We start from the raw sequence: 25,326 nt of genomic DNA, 5'->3' as shown, positions 1-25,326 counted from the left end.
TTTTAGGGGGAAGGCATCTAGTTTCCTATCATTATATATGCTATTATTTGCAGGGTTTTTTTGAAAATATCCTTTATCAAGTTGATAAAGTTTTCCTCTATTCCTAATTTGCTTAGAATTTTTATCATTAACGGGTGTTGGATTTTGTCAAAATATTTTTCTGTATCTATTGATATGATCATATGATTTTCTTCTTTACTTTATTGATATCATAAATTAAATTAATTGATCTGTGACTAGGTATAAATCTGGTCTGATCATGTGTACAATTTCTCTTTTGTTTACATTGTTGGATTTGATTTGCTCATATTTTGTTCAGTATTTTTGCATGTATGTTCATGAGAGTTACCGGTCTATAATTTTTCTTCCTTGTAATATTTTTTTCTGGTTTTGTTATTAGAGTAATGCTAGCCTCATTCAACAAATTATGAAATGTTCCCTCCTCATCTATTTTATGGAAGAGTTTGAAAGGGATTGTTGATACATCTCTAAATATTCAGTAGAATTCATCATTGAAACAATCTGGGCCAGTGCTTTCTTTTGTGGAAGTTTAGTAATTGTTGATTAAATTTCTTTAATACATATAGGCCTATTAAGTTTATCTGTTTCTCCTAGTGTGAGTTTTGGTAGATTGTTCATTTCGAGGAATTGGCCCACTTAATTTAAGTTGTCAAATTTATTGATACACTGTTATTCATAATATTTCTTTAATTTAATATTTGTATTTGTAGAATCCACATTGTGAAGAATGGGAATTCCATAACACTTAATTGTGCTCTTGAGAAACCTTTACATAGATCAAGGGGCAGTTGTTTGAACAGAACAAGGGGATACTGCATGGTTTAAAGTCAGGAAACATGCATGTCAAGGTTGTTTCCTTTCACCAGACTTATTCAATCTGTATGCTGAGCAAATAATACGAGAGGCTGGGGTATATGAAGAAGAACCGGGCATCAGGATTGGAGGAAGACTCATTAACAACCTGTGTTATGCAGATGACACAACCTTGCTTGCTGAAAGTGAAGAGGACTTGAAGCACTTACTAATGAAGATCAAAGACCACAGGCTTCAGTATGGACTGCACCTCAACATAAAGAAAACAAAAATCCTCACAACTGGACCAATGAGCAACATCATGATAAATGGAGAAAAGATTGAAGTTGTCAAGGATTTCATTTTACTTGGATCCACAATCAACAGCCACAGAAGCAGCAGTCAAGAAATCAAAAGACGCATTGAGCTGGGTAAATCTGCTGCAAAGAACCTCTTCAAAATGTTGAAGAGCAAAGATGTCACCCTGAAGACTAAGGTGCGCCTGTCCCAAGCCATGGTATTTTCGATCACATCATATGCATGTGAAAGCTGGACAATGAATAAGGAAGACCGAAGAAGAGTTGACGCCTTTGAATTGTGGTGTTGGCGAAGAATATTGAATATTCCATGGACTGCCAAAAGAACGAACAAATCTCTCTTAGAAGAAGTACAACCAGAATGCTCCTTAGAGGCAAGGATGGTGAGACTGTGTCTTACATACTTTGGACATGTTGTCAGGAGGGATCTAGTCCCTGGAGAAGGACATCATGCTCGCCACAGTACAGGGTCAGCGGAAAAGACGAAGACCCTCAACAAGGTGGATTGACACAGTGGCTGCCACAATGAGCTCAAGCATAACAACGATTGTGAGGATGGCTCTGGACCGGACAGTGTTTTGTTCTGTTGTGCATAGGGTCGCTATGAGTCAGAACCGACTCAACAGCAACCCATTTCGGCATATCAAAACAAAACAAAGCAATTAGCTAGGATACAGTAGAAAAAAAAACCTGTTGCCATCGAGTCGATTCTGACTCAATACAGTAAGCAAACATAAAATAAACTAATACAGATGGATATCCAGTTATGCCACCACCATTTAATATCAGCTACTCATATGTGGATGGATGTATGCCTGGATTCTCAATTCTGTTCCATTGGTCTATGTATCTGTTGTTGCACCAGTGCCAGGCTGTTTTCACTACTGTGGTCGTGGTATAATAGGTTCTAAAATCAGGTAGTGTGAGGACTCCCACTTTGTTCTTCTTCTTCAGTAATGCTTTACTTATCCGGGGCCTCTTCCCTTTCCGTATGAAGTCGGTAATTTGTTTCACTCTCTCATTAAAAAATGGTCTTGGAATTTGGATCTGGATTGCATTATATCTGTAGATGGATTTGGGTCGAACTGACATTTTCACAAAGTTGAATCTTCCTATCCATGAGCAGTGTATGTTTTTCCACTTATGTAGGTCTTTTTTTTTTTGGTTTCTTGCAGTAGCGTCTTGTAGTTTTCTTTGTATGGGTCTTTTATGTCTCTGGTTAGATTTATTCCTAAGTATTTTATCTTCTAGAGGGCTATTGTAATGGTGTTAATTTGGTGATTTTCTCTTCAAAGTTCTCTTTATTGGCATAGAGGAATCCAACTAATTTTTGTATGTTTATTTTTTATCTTGTATCCTGATATTTTGCTGAAATCTTCTATTAGTTCTAGTAGTTTTCTTGTGGATTCTTTGGGGTTTTCTGTGTATAAGATCATATCATCTGCAAATATGGATACTTTTACTTCTTCCTTACCAGTGTGGATTCCCTTTATTTCTTTTTCTTGGCTAGTTGCTCTGGCTAGGACCTCCAGCACAGTGTTGAATAAGAGTGGTGATAAAGGGCTTTCTTGTCGGGTTCCAGTTCTCAAGGGGAATGCTTTCAGAATCTCTCCATTTAGGATGATGTTGGCTTTGCATAAATGCACTTTATCATATTGAGGAATTTCCCTTCTATTCCTATTTTGCTGAGAGTTTTTATCATGAATGGGTGTTGGACTTTGTCAAATGCCTTTTCTGCATCAATTGATAAGATCATGTGGTTCTTATCTTTTGTTTTATTTATGTGATGGATTACACTGGTTGTTTTGCTAATGTTGAACCATCCCTGCATACCTGGTATGAATCTCACTTGGTCATGGTGAATTATTTTTTTGATATGCTGCTGAATTCTATTGACTAGAATTTTGTTGAGGATTTTTGTGTCTATGTTCATGGGGGTATTGGCCTGTAATTTTCTTTTTTTGTGGAGCCTGTACCTGGTTTTGGTATCAGGGCTATGCTGACTTCATAGAATGAGTTTGGGAATATTCCATCCTTTTAGATACTCTGAAATACCTTTAGTAGTAGTGGTGTTAACTCTTCTCTGTAAGTTTGGTAGAATTCTCCAGTGAAGCTATCAGGTCCAGGTTTTTTTGTTGTTGTCAGGAGTTTTTTAATTACCTTTTCAACCTCTTCTTTCATTATGTGTTTATTTAGTTGTTCTAGGTCTGTTTGTGCTAGTTTAGGTAGGTAGTGTGTTTCTAGAAATTTGTCCATTTCCTTTAGGTTTTCAAATTTTTTGGAGTACAATTTTTCATAGTATTCTGTTATGATTCTTTTAATTTCAGTTGGGTCTGTTGTGATATCACCCATCTCATTTCTTATTCAGTTTACTTGCTTCCTCTCCTCTTTTTGTTTTGTAAGTTTGGCCAATGATTTATCGACATTTTTCATATGTACAATTCAGTGACACTAATTTCATCAGTCATATTGCGCAACCATCACCAAAATCTGTTGTCAAATTTCTTATCACCATAAGTAGAAATTCAATACTTCCTGAACTATGATTCTCCCTTACCTCCTCCCTCCTGCACCTGGTGAAAACTGTATTAACCACCCTAACCACTATATTAAACTCTAATCTCTACACATTTGCCTATTCTAGATATTTCGTATTAGTGAGGTCATACAATATTTGTCCTCTTGTGATTGACTTACTTCACTCAGCGTAATGTATTCAAGGTTCATCCATGTCGTAGCATGTATCAGGACGTCATTTCTCTTTAACACAAAGTAACATTCCATTGTGTGTATATACCACATTTTGTTTATCCGTTCATATGTTGATGGACATTTAGGTTGTTTCCACATTTTGGCTATCATAAATAGTGCTGCAATGAGCACTGGTGTAAATACATATGTTTGTGTCATTGCTTTCCATTTTCTTGGGTATATCCAGGAGTGGAATTGCTGAGTCCTGTGGTAGTTCTGAGGATTCCTGGTGGTGCAGTCATTAAATCCAGCTGGTAACCTAAAGGTCTGTAGTTCAAACCCAGCAGCTACAGCGTGGGAGAAAGATGTGACAGTCTGTTTCCATAAAGATTTACAGCCTTGGAAACCCTATAGGATTGCTATGAGTCAATCAACTTGATGGCAATGGGTTTGTTTGTTTTTGTTTTTATGATAGTTCTATGGAGTCCTGGTGGCACGGTGGTTAAGAGCTTGGCTGCTAGCCAAAAGTTCGGTGGTTCGAATCCACCAGCTGCTCCTTGGAAACTCTGTGGGGGCAGTTCTACTCTGTCCTGTAGGGTCATTATGAGTTGGAACTGACTCAACTGCAACAGGTATGGTACTATGTTTAAATTATGAGGAACCAACCATCTGTTTTCCACAGTGGCTATACCACTTTACATTCCCACCACCAATGATGTGTGGCAGGATACAAATCAGATGAAGGTTATGATTGCTCCACATTCTTGCCAACATTTGTTATTATTACTATTTTTTAATCTTAACAATCCTAGATCTTATTGTGATTTTGTTTTTTATCTCCCTAATGCCTACTGACATTGAGCATCTTTTCATGTGCTCGTTGGTCATTTGTGCATATATATATATTTGTGTAATGTCTGTTCATCTGTTCAGGTCCTTTCCCCATTTATCAATTGGATTGTTTGTATTTTTCTTATTAACTAATAAGAGTACTTTATATATTCTTATGCAATATATGGCTTATCCAATTTAATGCTTTAAAACCCTTGTCTAATATATCTAGGTTGTATCTTCACTTTGTTAATAAAGTCCTCTGATATACAGAGGTTTTTAGTTTTGATGAGATCCCATGTATCAATTTTGTAATTTTTTGCTTGTGTTTTCAGTGTTATATCTAAGAATCTGTTGTTGAAGACTAGGTTACAGAGCATTGTTACCTTCTGTGATGATTAAGACTGTGTGTCAGCTTGGCTGGGCCATGATTCTTAGTGTTTTGGTAGTTGTATAATGTGATCACTTCCCTGTCAAAATTTGATATGTGATCACCCCCATGATGGAATCTGCTGAGCGGTACCAGCAGGGGTGGAGTCTGTGGCAGCTCATTACCCCCTCAGCCTTCATCTCTCTGCATTCTGCCACCTACTTCCTTTCTGCTTGCCTTGCAAAGGTTGGCTTGTTCTTGATTCAGCAGCTGTCTCCTGACTGACCTCTGGTTCTTGGGACTTGAGCTAGCAGCTTACCTGTCCATCTTGGGATTCATGGATCTTCATGGCCTGCGAGCAAGAGTCCTGCTCTCTGATCTGCCTATCTTGGGTTCACCAGCCCCTCCAGCTACATGACTAAGGAGAAACCTTGCAGTCTTGCCTGCTGACCTCATGGATTCCTCGACCGTCATGGCCTGTGAGCACGAGCCCTGCTCTCTGATCTGCTCATCTTGGGTTCACCAGCTTCTGCCATTCCATGAATTGGGAAAGGACTCTATCCTGATCCAACGACTTGGGACATTCCAACCCCTGCAACTGCATGAGCTGTTTCCTTCATATAAATCTCTCTGTATATATTTATACTCTTTACTGGTTTTGCTTCTCTAGAGAACCCAGCCTAAGACATCTTCTATGAGTTTTATGGTTTTAAGTAGTACATTTATGTCTTTGATCCATTTTATCTTAGTTTTCGTACATGGGGTGAGGGATGGGTCTAACTTTATTCTTTTGCATGTAAAAATCCAGTTGTCTTAGCAGCGTTTATTAGAAATTATTCTTTCTCTATTCAGTAGATTTAGCACTTTTTTGAAGGCTAATTGACTCAGATGTGCACACTTATGTCTGGAATCTTAGTTTTATTCCATTGGTCTATCATTATGCCAATACCAAACTATTTTGATTAATGTAGCTTAATAATATGATTTGAGGCAGGAAATGTGAGTTCTCCTACTCTGGTATTCTTTTTCAAGATTTGTTATTCAAGGCTACCTGAAGTTCTATATACATTTGAGCCTTAGCTCTTCTTTTCTTGAAATGAAGGCTGTTGGAATTTTGATGAGTATCGTAGTGAATTTATAGATTTCTTTAGGTAGTATTGACATCTTGACAATAGTAAGCCTTCTGATCCATGACCATGGATTGTCCTTCCATTTATGTACATCAATCTTTGATTTTATTTATTAATTTGTGTAGTTATTGGTATACAAGTCCTTCATCTCTCTGCTTAAATTAATACCTAGGTATTTCATTCTTTTAGATGTTACTGTAAATGGAATTGTTTCCTTAATTCCTTTTCAGATTGCTCATTGCTGACACATACAAACTCATTTTTTCTTGTGTCGACTTTGTATTATGCCACTTTGTTGAATTCATTTATTAGCTCTAAAACTTCTGGATTCTTTGAGGTCTTCTATATATGTATAGGGGCCCTGGTGGCGCAGTGGTTAAAAGCTCAGCTGCTAACCGAAAGGTCAGCAGTTCGAATCCACCAGCTGCTCCTTGGAAACCCTATGAGGCAGTTCTACTTTGCCCTGTAGTGTTGCTATGAGTCAGAATTGACTTGATGGCAAAGGGTTTTCTTTTTAATATATGTATAGGATTATGTCATCTGTGAAAAGGGGAAGTTTTACTTCTTCCTTCCCACTTTGTATGCCTTTTATTTCTTTTGCTTGCCTAATTAATTACTCTAGCTAAAACTTCCAGTACAATATTGAGTGCAACTATCCTTGCCTTGTTCCTGGACTTTTTTTATTTTTCTCTAGTTTTTGTAATTGAAATAAACTTTAAGCTTTTGAGAACAGTTTTAGGTTTACAGAAAAATTGTCCTGAAAGCACAGAGAGTTCCCATATACTCCTCTCCATTGCACACAGTTTCTCCTATCATTACCATGTTGCATTAGTGTGGTACTATTTACAATTGACAAACCAATATGGATACATTAATATTAACTAAAGTCCATAGTTTACATTAGGATTCTATATTTATGTTGTACATTTCTATGAGTTTTGACAAATGCATAATGTCATATACCCACCATTACAGTATCATACAGAATAGTTTCACTGTCCTTAAAATGCCCTGTGTTCCACCTATTCATCCTTCCTCCTCTCCCCTTGTACACCTGGAAACCACTGATCTTTTTACTTTATAGTTTTGCCTTTTCCAGAATGCCCAATAGTTGGAATGATACCGTATGTAGCCTTTTCAGACTGGCTTCTTTCACTTAACCATATGTATTTAAGGGTCCCCAATGTTTCTTTGTAGCTTCACAGCTCATTTCTCTCAAATGTTGAATAATACTGTAGTGTATGAATGTACTACAGTTTGCTTATTCATTCACCTGTTGAAAGATTTTTTCCAATTTTTGGCAATTATGAATAAAGCTGCTACAAATATTTGTGTGCAGTTTTTTTTTTCTTTCCTCCTGATCTTAATGGGAAAGCTTTAAGTCTTTCTCCATTGAGTAAGATGTTAACTGTGGGTTTGTTTTTTATAAACGCCCTTTATTAAATTGAGGAATTTCCCTTCTCCTCATATCTTGTCGAGTGTTTTTACTGAGGAATTTCCTTTCTATTCATATCTTGCCGAGTGTTGGATTTTGTGAAAAATCTTCTCGGTTTGATTGAGATGATCATGTTGTTCTTTTCCTTTGTTCTACTAATGTGGTGTATTACATTGATTTTCTAATGTTGCGCCACCACTGCATTCCTGGGATAAATCGCCCTTGGTCATGGCGTATAATCATTTAATATGCTTTTGGATTCAGTTTTTTAATGTTTTGTTAAGGATTTTTGCATCCATATTCATCAGGGCTATTAGCTTGTAGTATTCTTTTCTTGTGGTGTCTTTGTCTGGTTTTGCAACCAGTGTAATGCTAGCTTCATAAAATGAGTTAGGGGGTATTCCTTCCTATTCTATTTTTTTTAGAAAAGTTTAAGAAGGGTTGGCATCGCTTCCATAAATGTTTGGTAGAAGCCCCCCAGTGAAGCCATCTTGTTCTGGAGTTTTTGCTTTTGTTTTTGTTTTTTGGGAGGGGGAGATTTTTGATTATTGCTATCATTTCTTCACTTGTTATGAGTCTTGAGGTCTTCTATTTCTTCTTGGGTTAATGTAGGAAGTTTTTGTGTTTCTAGGTTCATCTGTTTCATCTAAATTATCTAATCTGTTGGCATACAATTGTCCATAGTATTTTCTTATGATTGTTTTTATTGCATTAGGATTAGTTGCAATGTCCCCACTTTCTGATTTTAGATATCTACTTCTCCCTTTTTCTCTTTGCGGATTTAATGGCTTGTCAATTTTTTCAGTCCTTTCAAAAACTCACTTCTGCTTTCACTGATACTTTCAATTCTCTATTTCATTTATATCTGCTCTCATCTTTCTTATCTCCTTCATTCTGGTTAATTTGAGTTAGGTTTGCTCTTCTTTTTCTAGTACCTCAAATTTTTTGTTAGTTTTTTTTTTTTAATATGTTCTTTTTAAATACAGTGATTTACGGCAGTAGATTTCCCTCTGAGCACTGCTTTCACTGTGTCTCCTACATTTTGATATGTTGTGCTTCCATTTTCATTATTCTTTAAATACTTTTTTTAATTTCCATTTTGATTTCTTCTTTGACCTACAGGTTGGTTAATAATATCTTGTTTGGTTTCTGTATGTTTGTGCATTTTCCAGTTTTTTTTATTTGTTGTTAATTTCTAATTTCATATTATTGTGGTTGGAGAAAATACTTTGCAAGATTTCATATATTTATAAGTGTATATATGTGCGTTTATGTAGTGATTGGTTGATTGAGGCTTCCTTTGTGGTCTATCCTGGAAAATGACCCATGTGTCTTGGAGAATAATGTTTATTGTGCTGTTGTTGGATGAAGTGCTCTCTATTTCTGTTAGGTGTATTTGGGTTAACATGTCATTCAAGCCTTTTGTTTTCATACTGATCTTTCTAGATGTTCTGTCCATTATTGAGAGTGGTGTAATAAAGTCTCCTATTATTGAAGAACTATGTATTTCGTTTGTCATTTCTTTCAGTGTTTGCTCTACATATTTGGTTACTCCAGTATTAGTTGCATATATAGTTATAATTGTTATATCTTCTTGATAAATTCATCTTTTTATCATTACATAATGTCCTTGTTTTTGCTTATAAAAGATTTTGACTTGAAGTATATTTTGTCTGATATTAAAATTTCTACCCTCATTCTCGTTTGCTTATCACTTGTATGTAATATTTTTTTCCATCCTTCTACTTTTAATCTATTCGTACTTTTGGCCTAAGGTGCATGTCTTGCAGGCAGCATATGGTCGGGTCATATTTTTTTATCCATTCTGCCCCCTCTGCTATTTCACTGGGGACATTTAGCTCACTTACATACATTGTGATTACCAATAAAGAAGGAATTGCTTCTGACATCTTGTTGTTTTTTCTGTGACTTATGTCTGCATTGTCCCTTATTACCTTGGAAGCATCCTGAGGTAAATTTATACCAACTTAACTTCAGTAACATATAGAAACTCCATATACCTACAATTCCTTCCCTTCCTCCCTTTTATGTTGTTGTTATCTAAATTATATTTCTATAAATCATGTGCCCTATAACATAAATTTATTCTTATTTTTTATGTATTTGTCATTATAAGTAGGAAGGACATAACCATTAGAGTTATCAAGTAAGGATATCTGTAAACTTGCCTTTATTTTTGCCTATGCAATTTCCTTTACTGGATCTTTCTACATGTGGCTTCAAATTTCTTTATAATGTCCTTTCCTGTCTGAAGCACTCTTTTTAGTATTTCTTGCAGAGGTGGTCTTCTGGAAATTAATTCTTGCATCTTGTTTATCAGTGATTGTCTTAATTTTAGCATCATTCTTGAAGGACAGCTTCACTAAATATAACATTCTTGGTTTACAGCACTTTCTTCCAGAACTTTATATCATTCCATTGCCTTCTGGCCTCCAAAGTTTGAGGAAAAATTGGCACTTAATACTATTGGGGTTTATTTGTATGTCATCTTTTGCTTGTGTCTCACCACATTTAAAATCCTCTCTTCATTAATTTTTGAAAGCCTGATTATAATGTGTCTTGGTGTGAGTCTCTTTGGGTTTATACTACTTGGAGTTCATTGAACTTCTTGAATATCAAGATTTATATTCTTTGTTAGATTTGGAAATTTTTCTGTGATTATTTCTTCAGATATTCTTTCTGTCCCTTTCTTTCTCACCTCCTTCTGGGACATCCGCGATGCATATGTTTTTTTTGCTTGATGTTGTCCCATAGTTTGATTAAACTGTGCTCAGTATTCTTCAGCCTTCTACCTTATTGTTCTTCAGCTTCTAAAATTTTGATTTTTTTATCTTCTAGTTCATGATTCTGCTGCCTATTCAACTCAATTGTTCAAACCTTCCATTGAGTTTCTCATTTTAGTTATTGTCTCTTTAAGTTCCAGCATTTGTTTGTTTTGTCTTTATTTTGTTTATCTCTTTGTATTCTCATTTTTTTCATTCATTGTTTTCCTAATTCTTTTTTTTTTCTTTAGTTCTTTGAGCTTGTTTGATATTGTTGTATTGCATTCTTTCATTCTGTTCATTACTTAGGCTTCCTGTGAGGTATGAACCCCTTTTGCAATGAATCGTTTGGCTTTTCGGTGCTGGTTCTGAGAACAGGACCACACCTGAGGCCAATGAGTGAGAGCTGACATTACTAAGAGGGATCACCTTGGGGCCTGGTGCTGACTAAGCCTCAGGAAGCTTGGTGAGGCAAATAAAAGCTCTGGAAGGTGAAGGCTCACTGGAGCTTCCTGGGTTGGAGAGTGTGAACATTCTTTCCTTGGGGAAGGGGTGAGCATGTCCCCTGGAGTTGCAGGAGCTCTGTGCTGAACCCCTCCCCCAATTTCTATCCCAGGGTAGAAACATCAGCCCGGGGATAAGAGACTGGAAATAGGAAGGAGCTGGTACCAGAAGCATCAGAAACCCTGGACCTGGTAGAAGGCAGAGCTGGGAGGAAACAGCAGCAGAGGTCAATAGAGGCAGAATTCAGTATATGTTGAGCAGAAAAGTGGCAGCAGAGTGGTCTGAGAGGAGTGGGTTGGCAACTGTAACAACTTTGGGGCTGCAGCAGCATCAGAGGTAGCTGAGACCACAAGCAGGACTAGGCATTCATGAGCAGGCCTGGACAGAAGCAGAAACCCAATTGAGAATGAGAGGCCCAGGCATTGTGCAGGGGGGCATGTTCAAAGCAGTATGGGAAATGTCTGAAGCACTAGGGGCCCTGTCTAAAGCATTATTGGGCATGTATGAAACACTAGGGGGCCTTTCCAAGGTGCTAGGAGGCCCGTCTAAGGTTCTGGGGGTGTGCCTACTGAGTCTGGGCAAACCCCATTTAGGGGTTGCCCTCAGAACAGTTCTACTTTGAGAAACACTGGCCCAGGACTGTCCTAAGGCTGCTGGTTAAGAGTTGGACCAGTAGCAATGGGAGCAGAGCCAAGAGATGTGCCAACCCAGTGATGAATGGGGAAACTGATTCTTCACCAAAAAAAAAAAGCTGTTATAAAAGAGTGAACATTGATTTCTATGCATTGCTTTCTATCTCTATGCATTGTTTGCTATCTCCTCTCCATGTGCTAAGGCTCTGGGACCGTCTGGTTTATTACGGCTGTGATCACATGGACATGATATTTATGAACAACATGTAAGTGCATCACAGATACGGCACGTGTGCACCACACCTCCATAGACACAATGTCTTTCCCTTCATTTTGTTAATTTGGGTGAGCCATTATTTCCATTATCTTAGTTTTTCTCATACTCTTTTGTAAATTTTTGAGCATTACATTTTGGCTTGATGTTAGCTTTCTCAATTCTCCCCTGTATTCAGTGTTATTGAGAACTCTTCTGAAAAAACCCTTAAGTGGGAAGAGTGTTCAAACCTTGCTTGTTACTACCCCTCCCTCTCTACCTAAGGCCAGGTTTTTGTCTTTCAGCAGCTCTCAAATAGAACTGAGAGCTCGCACTAATTTATTTGCTCACCAGAGGGTGCAGCTTTTGCTCTTTAGTTATTTTCTCTCTTCCTTGCTTTGCTGCAGTTTTGAAACTTTTGTGACACTCCTTCAACTAAACATGGATCCCAGGCTGTTAAATTATCAGCAGGGTGCTCAAAAGAGTTCAGTGATCCAGCCCAAAGTCTCCCCTATTGCTGTGTGAGTGCCATCCTGTCTCCCATTACAGATCAGGTTTCTTTATCCTTACCAGGCAAGGTGTGGACTGACTAGAACTGCAGCTGCCATCTGTGGAAGGAGTCAGTAGGGGAGATTGGGAAATGCACACTTCAAACAGTCCAGCAATGAGATCCATTTTGTTAAGTTTGGTCAGCATTGGGGACCTTTTTGCATATAGATAAACTGTACGATTTCTGGGGCCATGGAGCTCATGCGAGAAGGTCTGCAAACACCTTTGGATCTTGCTGTGAGTCTGCAGCTCGGGGAGGGGCTCTGGTGTAGTCTGTGTATCTGAAAAACCTGGAGGAGGAGGCAAAGGGACTATGAAGGAAGCACTTTTCCTACCTTTTGCTCTTTTTTGAAAAGGTCTCATTGCAGGTTTTTGTAGCCATCCTATACCCACTTATTCATGTTTTTGCTTAGTCTGGTAGAGAATTTTTGTTGTATTTCTTGGCTTTTTGTAGAGGAGGTGGGAAACTTGTTCCTGCTCATGCCTCCATCTTCCTTGAAGTCTCCAGAGATAGTATTCTCAATTGACAGTTCTTTCCTTTCAGCACTTTAAATATGTTATTCCACTGCATCTGGCCAAAGTTTCTGAGAAGAAATTGGCGCTTAGTCTTCTTGGGAATCCTTGTATGTGACTATTCACTTCTCTTTTGTTGCTTTTAAGATTCTCTATCTTTAGTTTTTGAGAGACTGATTATAATGTGTCTCAGTGTAGGTCTCTTTGACATTATACTACTTGGAGTTCTTGGATTTGTTAGATTCATCTCCTTTATCAGATTTGGAAAGTGTTCTGTAATTATTTCTTCCAATGATTTTGTGCCTTTCACCAAATCAGGAGATGAGTAGAATGCCCTCCAGGCTTGGGAATCTCTAGTCATTTGTACAAAACAACTGGATAAATCGTCAGTTTTCTCAAACGAAACAAATAATAAATTGTCTGCCTGTGTTAATTAAGATGTCAACTTAATACACAGATGATCTGATAACCATATGTAAATATAGTCTAAGCACATCTCTTCCTCTTCCTATATGCACTTCATTTCATTAAAATAATTGTTTATTTGGTGGAGGCAGAATAGGGATATGGATAAAAGCATTGTCTTTGGAGACAGCTTATGTTCAAAACCAGGTTCTATCACTAGCTTTGGGACCCTGAACAAATTATGAAATTCTCTGTGCCTCAGTTTCCTTAATTGTAAAGTGGAGATATTATCACTGTTTTATACAAAGAGGAGAATTGTGAATATTAAATAAAATAACAATGTTAGAAACATAGAAAAGTCCCTAGGCACTCAACAAGTGTATGATTTTACCATTGTCATTATGGGTTTCTTCCCTTTGCCACACACCATGTTACCCACTCCCACACACCATGTTAGCTCATGGGAATACAGAGGTGATTTTATTTTTTATTATCTCTGCTTGTTTGTTTATTCCTGTTTTCCAAGAATGTCCTCATGGTACTGTCCAGGAATGCAAAGAGAGCATTTTCCACAATGAGAAGCAAACGACTAAGGAATTATCTTTGGGGACCATCATCTATATTGTACTGACCTCCTTTTCCTTTGGTGGTGAACCAATATTCTCACTCCATACATGTCTCTACTATTTGTTTTTAATTATATTTCACACGAAATTGGCCAGGACCAATCAAATCTCTCACTAATTATAAGATATAAGGATTTTTATAAGCCCCTTTCTATTACCAAGTTAATGATTTTTTTGTGGCTAGTTGGGTTGTCAAAGAGGAGAATCTACCCTATTACACTAATTTGGCAGTCAGGTGTACTGAAAAAAAAGGCACTGGAGTTGGAATCAAGAATATGAACTCCAAGGTGGATTCCAAGATGGCAGAATAAACAGACACTTCCATGAGCCCTCTTACAACAAAGACCCCAAAAAACAAGTGAAATGAGTGTATCTAGGACAAGCTAGGAGCACTGAACATCAAAGGAAAGCTTAGAAAATGAACTGATGAATAAATTAAAAAGATTATTCAGGAACATAATGTAGAAATTAATAAGCTGGAAAAATCCACAGACAAAAGCAAACAGAAATTCAGAAGATTAAAAATAAAATTACAGAATTAGAAAACTCAATAGAAAGTCAGAAGAACAAATTGAGCAAGTGGAAGGCAGAATTTCTGAACGTGAAGATAAAGCACTTGGCACTAATATATTTCAAGAAAAGTCAGATAAAAGAATTTAAAAATATGAAGAAACCTTAAGAATCATGTGGGACTCTATCAAAAGAAGTAACCTACAAGTGATTGGAGTACAAGAACAGGGAGGGATAACAGAAAATACAGAGAGAATTGTTGAAGATTTCTTGGCAGAAAACTTCCCTGATATCGTGAAATATGAAAAGATATCTATCCAAGATGCTCATTGAACTCCACACATGGTAGATTTTAAAAGAAAGTCGCCAAGACATATTATAATCAAACTTGCCAAAACCAAAGATAAAGAGAGAATTTAAGAGCAGCTGGAGATGAACGAAAGTCACCTACAAAGGAGAGTTAATAAGTTTAAACTCGGACTACTCGGCAGAAACCATGCAGGCATGAAGGCAATGGGGTGACTTACAGAAAAAACTGAAAGAAAAAAATTGCCAGCCAAGAATCTTATAGACAGCAAAACGGTCTCTCAAATATGAAGGTGAAATTAGGACATTTCAAGATAAACAGAAGTTTAGGGAATTTGTAGAAACCAAACCAAAACTACAAGAAATACTAAAGGGAGTTCTTTGGTTAGAAAATCAATCATATCAGGTATCAAACCAAGACTAGAACACTGGCCAGAGCAATCAGAAGTCAACCCAGACAGGGAAATCACAAAAATAAATCATAAAAAAAAAATGCTCAAAACAGGGAAAGAGCAATGTTATTACGTAAAAGAAGACAACATTAAAACAATACAGGGACTAAGAAATGTAGTCATAGATCTTCCATATGGAGAGGAAGGCAAGATGATACAAAGAAATAAGAGTTAGGTTTAAATTTAGAAAAATAGGGGTAAAGAATAAGGTAACCACAAAGGAGACAAACTATCCTACTCATCAAAATAAAGTACAAGAAAAAATGCAGACTCAGCAGAAACAAAATCAACAACAACAAATGAGGAAAGGACAATATATAAAGATAATCTACTCAGCACATAAAATAAAGTGGGAAAAAGAAACTGTCAACAAAACACCAAAAAAGACATCAAAATGATGGCACTAAATTCATACCTATCCATAATTACCCTGAATGTAAATGGACTAAATGCACCAAAAAAGAGACAGAGAGCAGCAGAATGGATTAAAAAACCAGATCCGTCTATATGCTGCCCACAAAAGACACACCTTAGACTTAGAGAAACAAACAAGTAAAACACAAACAATGGGAAAAAAATATCAAGCAAACAACAATCAAAAGAGCAGGAGTGGCAATATTAATTTCTGACAAAATAGACTTCAAAGTTAAATCCATCACAAAGGATAAGGAAGGACACTATATAATGATTAAAGAGACAATATACCAAAAAGATATAACCATATTAAATATTTATGCACCCAATCTCTGGGCTGCAAGATACATAAAAAAAATTCTATCAGCTTTGAAAAGTGAGATAGACAGCTCCAAAATAATAGTAGGAGGCTTCAACACACCACTTTCGGTGAAGGACAGGACATCCAGAAAGAAGTTCAATAAAGACACAGAAGACCTAAATGCCACGGTCTACCAACTTGACCTCATAGGCATATACAGAACACTCCACCCAACAGCAGCCAAATATTCTTTCATTTCTGGTGCACATGGACACTCGCTAGAATAGACCACATATTAGGTCATAAAGCAAGCCTTAGCAGACTCCAAAACATTGAAATATTACAAAGCATCTTCTCTGACCATAAGGCCATAAAAGTGGAAATCAGTAACAGAAAAAGCATAGAAAAGAAATCAAACACTTGGAAACTGAACAATACCCTGCTCAAAAAAGACTGGATTCTAGAAGACATTAAGGATGGAATAAAGAAATTCATAGAATCCATCGGGAATGAAAGCACTTCCTATCAGAACCTTTGGGAGACAGCGAAAGCAGTGCTCAGAGGTCAATTTATATCAATAAATGTACATATACAAAAAGAAGAAAGGGCCAAAATCAAAGAACTATCCCTACAACATGAACAAATAGAAAGAGAGCAACAAAAGAAACCGTCAGGCATCAGAAGAAAGCAAATAATAAAAATTAGAGCAAAACTAAATGAAATAGAAAACACAAAAATAATTGAAAGAATTAACAAAATCAAAAGCTGATTCTTTGAAAAAAATCAACAAAATTGATAAACCATTGGAGAAACTCACAAAAGAAAAACAGCAGAGGAAGCAAATAACCTGAATAAGAAATGAGATGGACGATATTACAACAGACCCAACTGAAATTAAAAGAATCATATCAGATTACTATGAAAAATTTTACTGTAATGAATTTGAAAACCTAGAAGACATGGATGAATTCCTAGAAACACACTACCTACCTAAACTAGCACAAACAGAATCAGAACAGCTAAATAAACCCATAACAAAAGAAGAGATTGAAAAGGTAATAAAATTCCCAGCAAAAAAATCCCTGGCCTGGACAGCTTCACTGCAGAGTTCTACTAAAATTTCAGAGAAGAGTTAACACCACTACTAGAAAAGGAATTGCAAAGCATAAAAAGGACAGAATATTCCCAAAATCATTCTATGAAGCCATCATATCCCTGATACCAAAACCAGGTAAAGACAGCACAAGAAAAGAAAATTACAGACCTATATCCCTCATGAACACAAATGCAAAAATCCTCAACAAAATTCTAGCTGATAGCGTTCAACAACATATCAAAAAAATAATTCACCATGACCAAGAGGGATTCATATCAGGTATGCAGGGATGGTTCAACATTAGAAAAACAATTAATGTAATCCATCATATAAATAAAAGAAGAGATAAGAATCACATGATTTTATCAATTGATGCAGAAAAGGCATTTGACAAAGTTCAACAGCGATTCATGAGAAAACTCTCAGCAAAATAGGAATAGAAGGAAAATTCCTCAACATAATAAGGGGCATGGATACAAAGCCAATAGCCAACATCATCCTAAATGGAGAGAATCCAAAAGCATTCCCCTTGAGATGGGGAGCCAGACAAAGATGCCCTTCATCACCACTCTTCTTCAACATTGTGCTGGAGAAGGTCCTAACCAGAGCAATTAGGCTAGATAAAGAAATAAAGTGCATCCAGATTGGCAAGGAAGAAGTCAAAGTATCTCTATTTGCAGATGACATGATCTTATACACAGAAAACCTGAAGAAATCCTCCAGAAAACTACTGAAACTAATAGAAGAATTCAGCAGAGTATCGGGATACAAGATAAACATACAAAAATCAGTTGGATTCCTCTACACCAACAAAAACAACATCGAAGAGGAAATCACCAAATCAATACCATTTACAGTAGCCTCCAAGAAGATAAAATGCTTAGGAATAAACCTTACCAGAGATGTAAAAGACTTATACAAAGAAAACTACAAAACACTTCTGCAAGAAACCAAAAGAGACATACAGGAGTGCAAAAACATACCTTGCTCATGCACAGGAAGAATTATCATTATAAAATTATCTGTTCTACCAAAAGTGATCTATAGATTTAATGCAATTCCAATCCAAATTCCAAAGCCATTTTTTAAAGACATGGAGAAACAAATCACCAACTTGATATGGAAGGGAAAGAGGCCCCAGAGAAGTAAAGCACTACTGAGAAAGAAGAAAAAAGTGGGAGGCCTCGCACTACCTGATTTTAAAACCTATTATACCAGCACAGTAGTCAAAACAGCCTGGTACTGGTATAACAACAGATACATGGACCAATGGAACAGAATTGAGAATCCAGACATAAATCTATCCACATATGAGCAGTTGATATTTGACAAAGTCCTCAAAGCACTTAAATGGGGAAAAGACAGTCTTTTTAACAAATTTTGCTGGCATAACTGGATATCCACCTGCAAAAAAATGAAACAAGACCCATGCCTCACACCATGCACAAAAACGAGCTCAAAATGGATCAAAGACCTAAATATACACTCTAAAACGATAAAGATCATGGAAGAAAAAATAAGGACAATGCTCAGAGTCCTAATGCATGGCATAAACTGTATACAAAACATTATTAAGAATGCAGAATAAAAAGTAGATAACTGGGAGCTCCTAAAAATCAAACACCTATGCTCATCCAAAGACTTCACCAAAAGAGTAAAAAGACTATCTACAGACTGGGAAAAAGTTTTAGCTATGACATTTCCGATCAGCGTATGATCTCCAAAATCTACATGATACTGCAAAAACTCAACTACAAAAAGACAAATAACCCTGTTAAAAAATGGGCAAAAGATATGAATAGACACTTCACTAAAGAAGACATTCAGGTAGCTAACAGATACGTGAGGAAATGTTCACGATTGTTAGCCATTAGAGAAATGCAGATCGAAACTACAATGAGATTTCATCTCACTCCAACAAGGCTGGCATTCATCCAAAAAACACAAAATAATAAATGTTGGAGAGGCTGTGGAGAGATTGGAACACTTCTACACTGCTGGTGGGAATGTCAAATGGTACAACCACTTTGGAAATCCATTTGGTGCTTCCTTAAAAAGCTGGAAATAGAACTACCATAAAAAAAAAAAAACTACCATATGATCCAGTAATCCCACTCCTTGGAATATATCCTAGAGAAATAAGAGCCTTTACAGAAACAGATATATGCACACCCATGTTTATTGCAGCCCTGTTTACAATAGCAAAAAGATGGAAGCAACCAAGGTGCCCATAAACGGATTGATAGATAAATAAATTATGGTATATTCACACAATGGAATACTACGCATTGATAAAGAACAGTGAGGAATCTGTGAAATATTTCATAACATGGAGGAAACTGGAAGGCATTATGCTGAGTGAAATTAGTTGCAAAAGGACAAATATTGTATAAGACCACTATTATAAGAACTTGAGAAATAGTTTAAACTGAGAAGAAAACATTCTCTTGTGGTTATGAGAGGAGTGGGGGGGAGGGTGGGGGAGGGTGGGAGAGGGGTATTCACTAATTAGATGGTAGATAAGAGCTACTTTAGGTGAAGGGAAAGACAACACACAATACAGGGGAGGTCAGCACAACTGGACTAAACCAAAAGCAAAGAAGTTTCCTGAATAAACTGAATGCTTCGAAGGCCAGTGTAGCACGGGCAGGGGTTTGGGGACCATGATTTCAGGCGACATCTACGTAATTGGCATAATAAAATCTATTAAGAAAACATTCTGTATCCCACTTTGAGGAGCGGGGCCTGGGGTCTTAAACGCTAGCAAGCAGCCATCTAAGATGCATCAATTGGTCTCAACCCACCTGCATCAAAGGACACAAGGTGATTACAAGCCCAAGAGACAGAAAGGGCCACATGAACCAGAGACTACATCATCCTGAGACCAGAAGAACTAGATGGTGCCTGGCTACAACCGATGACTGCCCTGACAGGGAACACAACAGAGAACCCCTGAGGGAGTGGGAGAGCAGTGGGATGCAGGCCTCAAATTCTCATAAAAAGACCAGACTTAATGGTAGGGCTGAGACTACAAGGACCTCGGTGGTCATGGCCCCCAGACCTTCTGTTGGCCCAGGACAGGAACCATTCCCGAAGCCAACTCTTCAGACAGGGATTGAACTGGACAATGGGTTGGAGAGGGATGCTGGTGAGGAGTGAGCTTCTTGGATCAGGTGGACACTTGAGACTATGTTGGCATCTCCTGCCTGGAGGGAAGATGAGAGGGTAGAGGGTGTTAGAAGCTGGTGAAATGGACACAAAAAGAAAGAGTGGAGGGAGGGAGCAGGATGTCTCATTAGGGGGAAAGCAATTGGGAGTATGTAGCGAGGTGTATATAAGTTTTTGTGTGAGAGACTGTCTTGATTTGTAAACTTTCACTTAAAGCAAATAAAAATTTTAAAAATACATAAATAACTTTACTGTGGTACTAAATATTTCAAATGAGATAGAGTTGGTAAAGCAAGTACAGAAATTATGATTATTATAAGTTGAAAGCAATGTCAACAGAAAAAGTCAACAGATTGTATAAAATGTATTATCAACTTTATTTTGCTGTAAATAAATATCTTAAAAGCTCAAAAATTTGAAGTTATAAAAGTTGTATCCTATAGTATAAAAATATTTGGAAAAAGAAAAAAGGATGTGAACTCCAATTCCAACTCTGTCATTAACAATTGGTGTTTCATCTCCCTGCATCTGTCTGGGCCTCAGTTAACTTATCTATGAAACAATTTTATTTAATTACCTTTGTCCCTTTTGAGCTCAAACATTTCTAATTTTAACAAATAATTTCCAAGCAGTAGTTAAAAAAACAAATCAATGAGTACTTCTTTCTTATACAGACCATTTGAAAATAAAATGAAAACATCAGCTATTCAACTCTAAATTGAGCTGGGATTCAGAACAGTGTGAAGTATGGAAAGAACATGTGACTTTTCTTATCTTTTTATGTAAGCGAGGTCATACAATATTTGTCATTTTGTTATTGACTTATTTCACTCATCATAATGTCTTCAAACTCCATCCTTATTGTAGCATGTATTAAGACGTCATTTCTTCTACTGGCTGAGTAGTATTCCACTGTATGTATGTACCACATTTTGTTTATCCATTCAGCTGTGTGCAATGCCAGTTTTAAATGTAAATATAAGAGCATTTAACTAGTATGAAGAATCTCCAAAATTAAACAATTTATATATTGTAGCTCATACATGCACATGTATTTTATTTTTTCCAGAAGAGTGGAAACACTGCATAAAACTAACTCAACTGCTTTTATGTTACTATTTGGTATGCATATTCTACCAATCCACTCTACCTTCAACTAATGGATGAATAAGGAAGGATTGAGAGGAAAAGGAACTATAGGTCATCCTACATTTCCCTTGGAAACTGTTGTGGCGTAGTGGCTAAGAGCAACAGCTGCTAACAAAAAGGTTGGCGGTTCGAATCCATCAGGTGCTCCTTGGAAATTCTATGGGGCAGTTCTACTTTGTCCTGTAGCGTCACTGTGAGTCGGAATCAACTCGACGGCAACAGGTTTTTTTATATTCCCCTTTCCTTCTATGTCATCATTTTCACAAAGTGGTTGACTAATTCAGGGAAGTCATATGAGTAAGAAAGAATATGATATGATTCACTAGTCATTCTTGTTTTTTAGAACACCATTGCCTTCTTTCTGTGTTCTAAGCAAGTTCTGGTTTGAAAAGAAAATGTTGGCCTATCTTACTCAGCCATAGATGTAACTCAATTATCTTGTATTTGATTTGAGTCTTGCTGAATTCTCATGCATAGTGGATCCACAGAATGGGACAACAAGGAACAACAGACATGTATATTGTGATTATTTCCTCTATTCACACACATGATTCATTGTTTCATCAGACTTCACTTACAAAACACAGTTCAAAGATAAAATGATTAGAGATTTCACAAAAAAGCAACAGCAGAGTATTAAACCAAGTTCAGGGCCCTTTTGAGTGTAGGCCCCTACGCAACTGCAGTGGTCACACACACATGAAGCTAGCCCTGGTTCTGATAGTGTGAAAAATAAAATATGATATGAGAACAGTTAGCTTAATTAGCAATCTCTGCCTTGAGCATTGTGTTATTTAAAGAACTGTTTTTAAAGGAACAGATTGACAACAACTTGAAAGATTAAATAGGAAGCTTAGGGGACAATGAGTTCATGTTAACAGTGGAGGGATAATTCAGAAACAGAGGGTGAGAATGGTTGTATAACTTGAAGAACGTAGTCAGTGTCACTGAATTGTACACGTGGAAATTGTTGAATTGGTGTATGTTTTACATTACACATTTTCAACAACAAAAAAATGTTTAATAAATTATTTTTAATAGGGTATAAGTAGATTTTTCTACCAGGTAAAGAAAAAGAGTATTGAGACAGAAACCCAAATTCTGTTGCCATAACAAGTTTTCAAGTCCCTAAATCCTTTTATGATCACTTGACTGTAATGGATAGACTGAAATACTCAGATAATTAAATATAGCTTAGAAAATACCTCTTTCCCCCAACCAAGCAAATGACTGTTTGTGTAATCAGTCTTGTTGAATGATGTCCTTTGCTGTATTTTCTTATAGCTAAAAAAAAAAGAGAGATAAAATAGAGATATCTTTTTCTTTATCCTCAAGAAAGAACTCTGTTACCTAGTGTTGCTATAACAGAAATACCACAAGTGGGTAGCTTTAACAAACAGAAATTTCTCACAATTTGGGAGGCTAGAAGTCCAAATTCAAGGTGCCAGCTATAGGGGAAGGCTTTCTCTCTCTGTCAGCTCTGGAGGAAGGTCCTTGTCTCTTTGAGCTTCTGCTCCTGGGTGATCTTCATATGGCATGTCATCTCTCTCCCTCCGTCTCCACTTGCTTGCTTGTCCTAATCTGTTCTTTTTATATCTTGTAAGAGATTAGCTCAAGACACATCTTACACTAATCCTGCCTCATTAATATAACAAAGACAACCCATTCTCAAACTGGATTATAACCACAGGCATAGAGGTTAGGATTTACAACACATATATTTGGCAAATACAATTCAATCCATAACATATACAAAGGGTGAAGCGCTAAAAGAAAGGGAATAAAAAAGGGAGGAGGAGGTTGAGAGACTGGAGAAGGTGTAGTGTTTGCATTATTATACAAGCTTGTGACTCTTGATTTTTAGGCTAGTGTATCTAAGTAAACAGGCAGCAAATGCTTAGACTTTACCTGGTTGGAGTACTGTTAGCTTTATTTTGTGGACTACAGATTCTTTGTACAGACTCACGAGGGAATACAAAACAAAAATGTGTTCAAAGATACCTAAAGAGTAAATTCTCTTCTCTGGGAGTCTATGTAAAGCCTTCATTTAACCACGTTCCATACTTATTCATGCCTGGAGACATTCTTTGTGAACTGAAACAATCTATTATTCGGGGTTAATAAGGCTTAACCCCAAGTTAGTTCCCAGGATTGGGACCCACAGCCCTTAACAAGTGCGAGCTATTCCGTCATGACTTCTCAATCCATACAAGTCAGTTGCTGACTAATTTACCACGAAAAATAAAATTTGAACAATACATATTCCCACTCTAGTTTTTATTGTACTTCCTGAAACTTTTTCTTAGACAGCCTCAACCAAACTGTGAATACACAATGCTGCATATCTTCACTACAGCCAGGTCAACTTGGGGATTTGGAAATTAACGACATCCTCTTGATGAAGTATTCTGCTGCTTTCATTTATTGAGACATGTCTGAACTCCTGTAAACCCCTTTTCAATTGGGTTTGGGCTTCCCTAAATTTCAGTGAAAATTGAGAATAGTTTAGGATTGACATCTCCCAAGCAGTTGGCATAAAATAATCATAAACTATAGTAAATGGACCTTATGTTCTATGATCTACTTATCAAAATCAGCATGCAGCCTGGTTGTCACTAGGCTTTGTCCTTCTGCATTGCTTTCCAAAGCGCTAGCAGTGCATCAAGAACTCTTTTATCCTCAAGTGTCAGGAGAGAATATATGTTGTTGTTAGTTGCTGTCAAGTCGATTCCAACTCATGGCTACCACATGTGTGCACAGTAGAACTGCTTCATAGAATTTTCAAGGTTGTGACCTTCCAGAAGCAGATCACCAAGCCTGTCTTCTGAGGTGCCTCTGGGTGGTTTAGAACTTCCAACTTTTTGGCTAGTAGTTGAGCGCTTAACCATCTGCTCCACCCAGAGACTCCAGAGGCTCCACTGGCACTAGGAAAGAAAAGGTTGAGAAATTTGGCAAACCATTTCAGAGGCTACCAACTCCTAGTATAATGCTTTTAACTTTTCAAAGTTATTTCACAATTATTATTACATTTGATTGCACTCCTTTGGCTTTTGTTGCTCTGTCACTTAATTGGACAATTTTGCTTTAATGTAGTTGCTTCTTTACAGTAAAATAAATTACCATTTTACATTTATTCAAGTGTTTAAAAGTATATATATATATATATGTATATTCCTTGTCAAATAAATGACAAATCCAGACTTTGATAGGAAAAAACTTTATTCAGAAAGAAAAGGGACTATTGTTATAGTGGGAGAGAGGGACGACTACAATAGAGAGAACACTTTGACCAAGGGAAAAAGCATTTTGTTTTATGGATGGTAAGAGCAAACAAGGCTAAAAAAAAAAAAAATGCAGGTGTAGGGAAGTGTGATAAAATGGTGATATCATCAGATAGCAAATCAAAATGCTATATGCTGAGGTCAGCCTGTTCTTTGGAAGGGGCCCTTAAGGAGAGGCAGTATGTTGGCTTGGGCTGAGGGTGAACCAAAATTCGGAGACTTGGGGGAAGGAGAGCAGCTTGACAAATGTTTGGTTAACGCACTTTATTTTTGATTGTTCAGTGGGGAAAGGCAATCAGTTACTCATTTATGAGGCAAAGAATGGGAATTTGAAGGGTCTGTGTCTGGCCTTGTCATAGGTAAACAAGGGGACATCTGTGAGTCTTATCTAAGACATATGGGAAGGGTAGTTATTTACAGCAAGCTGTTTTCCTGAACCCAAAGGGTGGAGGATTTATTTAACGATCTCTGTTTTCCAGTGTCACAGGGCAGATAAAATTCAACATTAATACCGTCCAACATGTGAAACTTTTCTCTTATAAACTTAAAAGTATTACCATAGCCTGCCTTACCATTTCACCTATTCTGGAAGTTCATGGAATAGGTAAAGTTGTTTAGAAAAGAAAGCTTTTCCTATTAAGCATAAAATTCATGTCTTAGTCACCAGTTACAGATGCCACTCTAACCTGTCGTTTAAATACCATTTCCGATTGCTTCCATAATCTTGCCCTTCTTTTTACCTTAAATAATACCAGTTATTGTTGATTCAAACTCCTAAATATTAGTGAGATGAATTT

This window comes from Elephas maximus, chromosome X (genome assembly GCF_024166365.1).
Source record: "Elephas maximus indicus isolate mEleMax1 chromosome X, mEleMax1 primary haplotype, whole genome shotgun sequence".
Classification (NCBI taxonomy): Eukaryota; Metazoa; Chordata; class Mammalia; order Proboscidea; family Elephantidae; genus Elephas; species Elephas maximus.
This window is presented reverse-complemented; position numbering follows the sequence as displayed.